An 11,278-nucleotide genomic window follows, 5' to 3' on the forward strand; every position below is an offset into this window, starting at 1 on the left:
ATGAATAGAGAGAGATTATAAAAAGTTCAGGCAGAGCTGATCAGATTCCTTGCTTTGGAGGAAGAATTATGGAAATAAAAATCAGGAATGGCTTGGTTCAAAGATGGTGATAGGAACACTAAGGTCTTTCATGCTCAAGTCAATGGTCGAAGGAAGAGATTGCAGCTCAAGAGGATTCAAAACAGTCAAGGTACCTGGATTGAAGAAGATACAGAGATGGGTGTTGAAGCAATTAAATTTTTTGAAGATCAATTTAGTGAAACAACAGTCCCTACATTATTTGGTATCATATATCATGTACCTAGGTTGGTTAACATAGAGCAGAATACAGATCTGATTAGGCAGCCAACAAAAGAAGATTCATAGGTAGTTTTTATCACTCTTGTTGGAACATAATTGGGGATGATTTATTTGATATTGCTAGATCATATTCAATGGCCAAGAATTACCATAATATATGACACACACAAATCTGGTTCTTCTACCTAAGAAGAAAGAGGTGACAACATTGTCGGATATGAGGCCTATAAGCCTTAGCAATTTTACAAATAAAATCATCTCAAGAGTGATTCATGAGAGGCTAGTGAGGTTACTTCCTAACCTTATTTATGAGGAACAAGCATGATTTGTGAAAGTGAGGAGCATTGTAGAAAATGTGCTTCTTACACAGGAGATTATTACTGACATTAGGCTCAGAACTAAAGCTGGACCAAATGTAGTAATTAAGCTCGACATGACAAAAGCATATGATAGGTTGTCTTGAATTTTTCTGACCAAAGTGCTTAGGAAGATGGGATTTTGTGAGAGATTTATAGGGTGGGTGTTTGGAATTGTATCAAACAACTAGAATCAGTACTCATCAATGGACAGGCTCATGGTTCTTCCAAATCTACAAGGGGTGTCAAGCAATGGGATCCATTGTCACCTACACTATTCATTCTAACTGCTGAGGCAATGTCGAGGGGCCTAAATGTTTTACATTTGAATCTATATTTTTGTGGTTTTGGCTTCCCTAAGTGGAGTCCTAAAATAAATCATTTGGCATATGCAGACGACACCATTATTTTTTCTTCATCTGATGCTACTTCACTGCAATTAGTAATGGAAGTTTTGAGTGCCTATGAAGTTGCATCTAGCCAATTGATGAACAAGAGTAAGTCTGTTATATATATACACCATTCTACAAGCATGGAGGTGGATACAAAGGTGGAAAGGATCACTGGGATTAAAAGGAAGGAATTTCCATTCACTTACTTAAGTTGCCCTATTTTCTACTTCAGGAGGAGTATGGATTATTATCAAGGTTTAATTACTAAGGTACTGGATAAATTGCAAGCATTGAAGGGCAAGCTACTCTCTATAGGTGGTAGATCAGTGTTGATTGCTCATGTGATTCAGAGCATTCCCATCCACCTACTCTCAACTATGAATCCTCCTAAATATGTTATAAACAAGTTGCACAAGAAATTTGCACAGTTTTTCTGGAGCAGTTCTATAGGAGGAAATAATAGACATTGGGCATCTCGGAACACATTATGTATGCCATGTGAAGAGGGTAGAATTAGTTTTAGATCATTGCATGATGTGTCTAAAGATTTATTCTACAAACTGTGGTGGAACTTTCGAACTAAGCCAAGTCTTTGGAGCGCATTTATGAGCCAGAAGTATTGCGAGAAACTTAATGTTGTGATAGTTCCATGGAGAAGATGGTCACATGCATGGAGGAAGATGTTGGAGTGCATGGATTTAATTGAACATCAAATTATGTGGCATCCAAAGATAGGATCTTCCCTCTTTTGGTATGACAACTGGACGGGATTAGAAGCTCTGTACTTCATTGTTTCTCAAGATTTTGGGATAGATGAATCAATTCATAATGTATATGATGTGGTAGAGGAGGGTGCATGGAATGTAGACAGATTACTGGAGATTTTACCTGAGGAATATGCACTACATATTGTGGAAAAACTTAAGCCTCCTCCTATGCATGATGTCTTAGATGTGCCTTATTGGATGCTGGAAACTCAAGGGTATTTCAGTGTTAAAACTCCTTGGGATTATCTGAGAAGGAGAGATAAAACAAGAATAGCTTATAAGATGATTTGGGTGAAGGGCTTACCTTTCAAAATCTCATTCTTTATGTGGAAGGTTTGGAAGGCAAAATTGCCTCTTGATGATTTCATGAGAAGACTGGGATATTTCATGCCTTCAAAATGCTGGTGTTGTGCACAACCTAAGGAAGAAACTCTGCATTATTTGTTCTTCACGTCTGTTACTGCAAGCATTGTTTGGAAATACTTCCTATCGAGGGTAGGTATTTCTATGGAGGGGTTGACAATGCATCAAGCCATCACTATATGTTGGACTGCCAAGGTCTGTCCTAAACTTAAGCCTATTATATAGGCTTTGCCTTCTTGTATTGTATGGGAATTATGGAAGAGAAGAAATAGCATGAAGTATGGGGAGGCAGTCACAACTAGTCAAGTGATCTATCAAGTTTCATCCCCTCTTCAAGCCCTTGTATAAGTAAGAAAGCCAGGAGTGCATAATGTTCCCCATAGGTGGTAGGAGTTACTATTGATGATGGAAAATTATACCCCTCGATTAAAGGTTGACAATGTTTTCTGGGAGTTGCCAGGGAAGGGTTGGATTAAAGTTAATATGGACGGTAGATCTAGAGGGAATCCAGAAAGGAGTGCAATTGGATATTATGTAAGGAATGAAACTGGAGATGTATGTTATGCAGTAGAAAAATAAATAAATGAGGCTATAAATAGAAAGAGAGGAAATTGTAGAAGCATTGAGGTTCTGCATGTTCCAACAGTACTCTCAAGTATGGATCCAAACAAACTCGATGCTACTAAAGAACAATATTGATGGATCTTGGAAGCCACCATGGTGTATTGCTGATCAGGTGGAGGAGATTATGCATCTGTTGGAAGGGTGCATCAATAAAGTGTCACACATATATAGAGAAGGGAACAAACTGGCTGACCATCTTGCTAATTATGTTCTAGATTTTGGTGATATAGAATGTGAAGAATTCTGGCAACTGGATATTCAAGGGAGGAGGATAGTGAACGAGGACAACCTACTTGAGGGTAAAGGTTGCCAAGGATTAAGGAGTGAGGAGGAAAGGAAGTGGTGGGAGTTGGAGAGTACACTGGATCACCATGTTCAAATCCCTTGGGAGGAGAATATGATGATCAATTTTTTCACTAATCATTTTTTTTTGCAGGAGAAGCTACTTTCTCCATGCCTTACCATATATTACGACTTCAATGGGTGGTATCAGCGCCTAGTGCTCATTCCCTTGAAGGAGTAATTATGGTAAGCATAAGCATGGAAGTGGAGGACCTAAAGAGGAGGTTAATGTGCAGCATATTGAGCAATGCCTTCATGCATCGAAGGTCAAGCCTCCATACAATACACACTGATGTCCCAGACCCTATAGTGAATTCCAGTAGCTTTCATTATGAGTTGCACAACAGGGTTGCCCCAAACTGGAAATGCAAGAACATGTTGTCCAGAAGTATGCAGTATGGGCTTGTAAATATGGGATCAAGGGGTGTGTTGTTCATGCATTTCATTACCTCAACATTACATACAGGGATCCAGGCAAAAATATATGCAGAACTGCACTGGAATGTACACGAAGCCCTCATAAAAGAAACTACAGAGGGTGCATTTGGTTCTGCTGGAGATCACACACTCACTTGCCATGTTCAAATCCTTATGGAGATGAGCATGGTGATGCTTTTTTACACTAACAGAGGTTTATTTTTTGCAGGAAATATTACTGTGAACATACCTTACTTATTGATACGACTCCAAAGGGTGGTATTAGCACCTACTGCTCATTCCCTTGGAGAAAGATCAATAGTAAGCATAAGCATGAAGGCTAAGGAGGAAAATGGGCAGGGTGATCTTAAATGGATTAAACTGGAATTCTTTGCTTGTTGCACATATCAATCACTGCCCCAGAATGTAAGCTGCAACTGTCAAATGATGGACATGAATAAAAGGCAGCTTACCTTTCACACCAGAAGAAACACTCAGGAGGAACACCTAATGCCTAGGTGCACGATAATCAGTTATGATGTGGGATTTTGGTGCTCAAAAAGGGGATCGATGAGTGCATTGTGGACTAAAACCTCAGTGCATTTCATTAACTCTATATCCCAAAAATAACATCACACAAAGGTCCAACAAGACTCAGTTAGAGGTCACACGAAATGGAATACAAAAGTAGTAGGTCTGTGCAGGTCTGGACAATACACTCGCTACACCTTTTTTGGTGAGACATTTCGGGCACATTTGATACAAACTGGGCTGAAATCTCAATGCAACACGCTAGTATGTCAACCCAGGATGGTATACATGCAAAGGTTATAACAGAAAGAAGAAGGAAAGCATGCAAAAATGTCAGCAGAAACATTGTACTCATACATGGTTGGACAGTGCATTTAATCAAAATGTTACGTGGCACATGTAATTATTACATATACAAAAGTTACTGGGAGGAGATATTGAGTAAATGGAATGGAAAGGCACTAGAAAAGAGATTGCAATCACGAGAGAGGGAGTTTGATACCACCATAATTTGGACAGTGGTCAGCATCTCCCAAAAGGAAAGTGGTTATTTATGTAAGCAGCGACAAACAGATTTCGATCTCAAATGTAATGGGCTTCAATGGCTACTTTTTATTATTAGTAAATACATTAGAATCCATCATGTACTATCATTGCTGAGTATCTCACTTAACCTTTGATAATAGGGTCTATGTAGGTATCAAAGTTTATTTCTTGCATTTTGTATGACCTCCTGATATTTGTTGTTTTATTTGTTAGATATATATAAAATAAAATAAAAATATCCCTAGGCACATAGCCTAGTGGATTTGCTTAAAAAAAATCTAAGACCACGGTTTTCCCTCCCATTCATCCTCTTCCTTATTACACCCCCCCATATTCTTGTTCATTCTCTTTTTGACTTCCCCCTTCCTTTCGTCCCTATTTTTTCTTCTTTTATAAATAACCAAATAAAGATCCCCGCTTTGATAGTTGAAGTTGAAGTAGAATTCAGATGAAGATAAAAGCAATCAACGAAACGGCAAATCAAAGACCCAATAGAAATAAGGAAAAAAGATGAAGAATAAGAAAAGAATAGACAGAGAAGGGGTTTAGTACTGGGGTAAAACTCACAAGCAATATTTACATCGGAGCAATGCAGCAGTCAATTGAAAGAGGCGAAAGAAATGCAGTGGAACCAAAGAAACTAAATCTTCTCCCATCCCTTCTTCTCAAAAACAGGACCTCTTCTCCTCCCCCCCCCCCCCCACACACACACATCCCCCATCCCAACACCATCTCATTTCAGTCTTCTCTCTCTTATTTTGTTGATTCAGAACTTGGGCTTAAAGCATTATTCTTCCTGGAGTTTTCTAAATTTTTGGGTAAATGTTCTTTGAATTAGTGTCCAGTTAATTACTTGATTCGAGTAACTAGGTTTTAATTGTTTTTAAAGTGGATGGATGAAGTAATTCTATTGGGATTTCATGAGTTATGAGTTTAAAAAAATTTGATTGATGAATGGATTTAATCTGTTGGAAATATTTGTGTTGCTAACGTGAATCTTACTGGTTCTTCAAGGGTTGGAAGAAGGTGTTGGAATTTTGGGGCCCATTTCAAATTAATTCTAAAACATATAAGTCCGATTTACTTGATGGGTAGGCTATGTGCGTTTAAGACTGTGCGTCACACGCGAGATGGGCTGACTAGGTCACGTATTTATTTGATACACTTGATAGCCACTTGAAGTGCCAAAATAGAAAGAGATTTGTTGAAGTGTTTGTCTGATCGTTAAGGACAACTTAAATGGTCTGTTTATATTTCGCCAATAATAAACATGTTATAAATCACGGGTACGTTCGCGTGGCATAATTTGCAATATGTATAAAATAACAAGTGTACGATATCATGACGTTTTTCAAATAGAATTCCATGTTAGTCGGAGATGGGGGAGTGGGGAAGACAGAAGACCAAAGTTGACTACTCATAATCATTTAATTAAGCAAAATTGTCATATGGGTGGCTACTAATAATTATTCAATTCTTAACTAAAACCCACGTTTGTCCCTTCCTTGTTAAGTTTATTAATCCATATTTTTCTCTTCACACGTGGAAATGCAAAATACTATACCAACCAGTAGCGTGGTTATGACTATTTACGCGGCACCGTCCATGGTTGGCGTACTAGTGTTTTCAGAAATTCAATGCTGCAATTATAATAACAAAGTTACTCATAATCGTTGCTTGTTTAATTTAGTCTTTGCTCTTATATATTTTTTAACTGTTAGAGCTCGCCAAGCAACTCCAAAAGGTCATTAAAGTGGGCCTACTCCATGTTGTGAAACAAATAGTGGGAATATACTTAGTTATTCCTCCATTATAAATAGCCGACTACAAATCTCATCACTGCAAGAGGTCCAAAAATCCAAACCTTTGGAGAAGAAGACCATTCAGCCTGAGCAGCAGAATACTCCAACTTAGCATCCAAATCTCTTGAAAATTAATATGGAACATAAAGGTTTAAGCACCAACATGAGGAGAATCCTACTGTTGATTAACTGTCTTATACTCGCCGTTGGTATCTGTGGTGGCCCTCTAATGATGCGTCTATATTATGTCGAGGGAGGTTCAAGAGTATGGCTCAGTAGTTGGTTACAAACTGCTGGATGGCCACTCACCCTTATACCTCTTGCCATCCTATACTTTTATCGTCGAAAAATCGAAGGCTCTAATGCCAAGTTTTACTTTATAACACCCCGAATTTTCATTGCATCATTCATCATTGGCCTTGTAACTGGTCTTGACGATTTTCTTTATTCGTGGGGCGGGTCAAAACTCCCTGTGTCAACCTCTTCACTTCTTCTTGCTGCTCAACTTGCCTTCACGGCAGTAGGTGCTTTCTTTATAGTAAAGTTGAAGTTCACACCCTACTCCATCAATGCGGTGGTTTTGTTGACAGTTGGTGCTGTTTTATTGGGTGTTCGATCTAATGGTGATCGACCAGAAGGTGTGACAAGTAAAGCCTATATTCTTGGTTTTATGATGACACTTCTGGCGGCAGCTTAGTATGGAGTCATTTTGCCTTGTATTGAGTTGATTTACTTGAAAGCAAAACAAGCCATTACTGCTACGTTGGTATTGGAGATTCAGATGGTTATGTGTTTTGCTGCTACTGCTTTTTGCACCGTAGGAATGATCATTAATAATGATTTTCAGGTACTTTTTGTGGGTTTAATTTCTATGCAACATTTTATTAAAAATATTTACACAGTCAAGTCATTTACAAGATAATTATCGTTTAATTTTATGATACATTAGTTTGATAACCTGAAAAAAGAACTTTATAGTGTAACGGTAAATAATTTAAAACTTTTTTTGTATTGGTCCTTTTCAAATAAAAGACATATTTATGCATTTGAAGGTATTTTACTTTAACATTTCGTTTTAGCCTAATAAGAAATTTTTTATAACCATATGCAAGTTTAAAATTACATTACAAGCTAAGTTTGAAAAGTCTTAAAGACATAACACGTGAAGACCTTAGTTTCATAAATTTATTTTTTTATTTTAAAGTTCCTGTCAAGACAAATTACTTCACATAACTTGAAAAAGAGAGAATCATATTTCTCTCGTTTGGTATTAATTACCATCAGATACATAAGGCCTTTAAATGACCAGTCTATCAACTTCTCTTTTGGTGATGTATTGGCGTTTACCAACGATCAATAATCCATCTTTTAGGATTTCTTATACTCGTTGGAAACTTCATTTGTTTTTGGTTTTTCTTTTCTTTTTTCGTTTATTTCTTCTAATTTCAATTTCCTTAAGTTTTTTTTTAAATCTTAAACAACAAAAGCTTGTGATGAGTTGTGAGTTTGACTTTAGCAGTGGGACACTAAAGAAGAAACCAGCTCGAAACGCAAAATTATTCATATTCCATTGACTATCTTGTTACATTTTTTAAATTTGACATACATCAATATCGTGGGTTTGGATAGACTGAGACATTTTTTTATATATATGACGCGTTATATTTAATTTGGATATGTCAAAAATATGTGAAAACTAGGTAGTACTGGATTCAATTTTGTTTTTAGCTATAGACAATCTCTTTAAAAAGTAAGGATTAATATATTGATCAAATTTGCAGGCAATATCAAGGGAGGCAAAACAATTTAACCTCGGAGAAGCTAAATATTATACAGTGGTAATATGGACTGCCATTATTTGGCAATGCTTCTTTGTGGGTGTTATTGGAGTCATTTACTGCTCTTCTTCTTTGATGTCCGGGGTTATGATCGCAGTTTTACTTCCTGTTACTGAAGTATTAGCTGTAGTTTTTATAGGGAAAATTTTTCAGGTGAAAAAGGCCTTGCTCTTTTTCTTTCTCTTTGGGGTTTCGTCTCATACTTTTACGGAGAGTTCAGACAAACAAAGAAGCAGAAGAATAAAAGTCCAGAAATCGAAACGACAACAATGCACACCGAGTCTGTTTGATTTACTATCATGGCTATACAGACACAAAAAAATATTTTTTTTGTAGAAATAATATATGTCGTTGCCCTTTCATTGCTACTTTCATTATGTTTGTGAAAGGGTCTCTTTCTTCGAAATTTCTGATGTTCCTCTTAATTTTATAATACAACACTTGAAAGAATTGCGGTTGCCAATAATTACTCATTTTTCATGACTAATTCAATGTTACAATTTATGACACCATAATTAAATACTAACTAAAGAAAAAGAGTTTCATGGATACCCCTATTGCTTAACTAATTGTATTTACTCGATCGGTCGTTTTGAGCTTTAACATTCTGTTCGGTAGTTTGAGACTTTGAGTAGCTTCATATGATGTATTATGACTTACGTTTATTGTGACGACCCGATAGATAGTTTTGAGTACTAGCCCTTATTTCCGTATTCCGTGACCTCTATTAGCTCAATTTAATATTTTTCGATTTGTGTGCGCAGTCTGTTCCTTTTTCCGGAAAGGTTTTACGTAAAAAATTGAAGAAAACATGATTTTTGACTTTAAAAATAAATTGGGTTGACTACGGTCAATATTTTGTGTAAATGACCCCGGATCGGTATTTTGACGATCTCGGGGCGGGGGAGGGGGGGGGGGTTCAGTATCATGATTTTGGATTTGGCCATATGCCCGCAAGTGAATTCGGAAGTCCCTAAGTTGATTTGACTTGTTTTGCCGAAAGCTAGTAACTTTAGGATTTGAAAATTTCCTAGGTTTGATTATAGGTTGACTTTATGGCTACCGGGTTCGAATTTTTATTTTGGGATTTGGTACAGGTCCGTTTTGCTATTTCAAACTTGTCTGCAAAATTTAGTGCAAATTGGAGTTGGTTTGATAGGATTCGGACGCTTGGTTGTGATTTTAGAAGTTCTTAATTTTCCTTGAAATTTCATGCATTTTGATATCTGATTCGTGGTTCTAAGTGTTATTTTAAGGCTTTGATCGCACGAGCGAGTTCGTATGATGTTATTACACTCATGTAAATGTTTGATTTGGAGTCCGAGGGGCTCGGGTGAGTTTTGGATAGGCTACAGACCGTTTCGGACTTAAGAAGTTGCTAGTTTCAGCTGTCTTCTGATGTCTAATGTTTTGTGCTTCACTTTCGCGAAGCTACTCTCGCGATCGCGAAGGAAAAAATTAGGACTGGGGCGAAGTTACTCTTTGTGAACGCGAAGTGGAGCTGGGCTTACCCGTCGCGAACACGACCGGCTCCCCGCAAACACGTAGCTTTGTGGGAACCTAGGGGAGGCTGGACTGTTACTCTACGCGAACGCGGGCTATGGATCGCGAACGCGGAGGCAAGGTGGGAGCTAAGCCTTGGAGAACGCAGATGGTACATCACGATCGCGTAGGTCTTCTGGCCGTTGTTCTTCGCGAACGCGTCAGGTGATTCGCGAATGCGAAGAGCACCTGACGCCCAGTTATTAAACAGCTGAAAGTCGGGATTTTCTTCATTTTTCAGCATTTTCAAGTTTGAGCTCGACCTAGAGGCGATTTTGAAGAGTTTTTTCATCCCCACTTCATTGGTTAGTAAATTTTAACTTGTTTTATTATATTTTCATAAACACCCATTGATTTTAACATTTAATCTAAGCTTATTCATGGTAGAAATTAGGGATTTAGGTAGAAATTGGAGATTTTGAGAAATTGAGTTTTAGACCTTATATTGAGGTCGATTTATGAAACTAATCACATAACCGGGATCGGGGGTGAATGGGTAATTGGGTTTTGGTCTGAATCTCGGGTTTTGACCAAGCGGGTCCAGAATTGACTTTTGTTGACTTTTTCTGATATTATTAAATATTGAATCTTTTCACTTTTGGGTAGTTTCTAAAGCCTATTTTGAATTATTTTAACTATATTTGGCTAGATTTTATTGGTTTGGAGGCTAATTCTAAAGAAAAAGTCGCGGATTTGATTGCGGAGTGAGGTAAGTGTGGTGTCTAACCTTGACATGAGGGTGTTAGGACTTGTTGAATTATTTGTTATGAGTATTATGTGGGGAAGCGACATATATGCGAGGTGACAAGTGTATTTACTTCCATGTTTTCATTTGTTCCATGTTATTTCGTTATATTCTTTAACTGTTACACGCTTTTACTTGAAATCTTTAGGAAAATTTCACTTTTTTTTCTCTATCGTGCGATATTATTCTATCGTTGATGTTTAAATTATTCCATTCTTATTCTCTCGCAGATGGTGCGAACTCGCACAATGTCTACAACCGGCTAGGAGCCAGAGCCTCTTATTGCAGCCACTACTAGAGGTAGGGGTCGGGCCCGAGGTAGAGGCAGAGCTCAGCCTAGAGCACGTGCCGCAGCACCCACCGTGGAGCCTCATATTGATCATAAGGAGGAAATCCTAGTTCAGGCCGCACTAGTCGGACCCGCTAAGGTCCCGGAGGAATTTATAGCCACTCCCATACTTGAGGACGCTTTAGTCCGTTTAGTGGGCCTCTTAGAGAGTGTGGTTCAGACCGGTGCATTTTTGGTGGCACCAGACGTCTCTCAGGCTGGGGGAGGAGCACAAGCTCCCGCTACTCACACTCCAGAGTAGATAACTCTCATATATCAGACTCCAGCAGTTCCAGCAGTTGGGGTGATTCAGGCCATTATTGCTACACAGCCTGGGAGAGGCCCATGATGTCTTCTGAGGCATTGATAAGGTTGGATAAGTTTA

At 38.1% G+C, this 11,278-nt stretch overlaps 1 pseudogene; it reads left to right on the top strand.

The window, feature by feature from the left end:
- Positions 1–6,349: 6,349 nt before the first annotated feature.
- Positions 6,350–8,684, top strand: LOC107831738 (purine permease 1-like; annotated as a pseudogene).
- Positions 8,685–11,278: the final 2,594 nt, after the last annotated feature.

This window comes from Nicotiana tabacum, chromosome 13, assembly GCF_000715075.1.
Source record: "Nicotiana tabacum cultivar K326 chromosome 13, ASM71507v2, whole genome shotgun sequence".
Taxonomy (NCBI): domain Eukaryota; kingdom Viridiplantae; phylum Streptophyta; class Magnoliopsida; order Solanales; family Solanaceae; genus Nicotiana; species Nicotiana tabacum.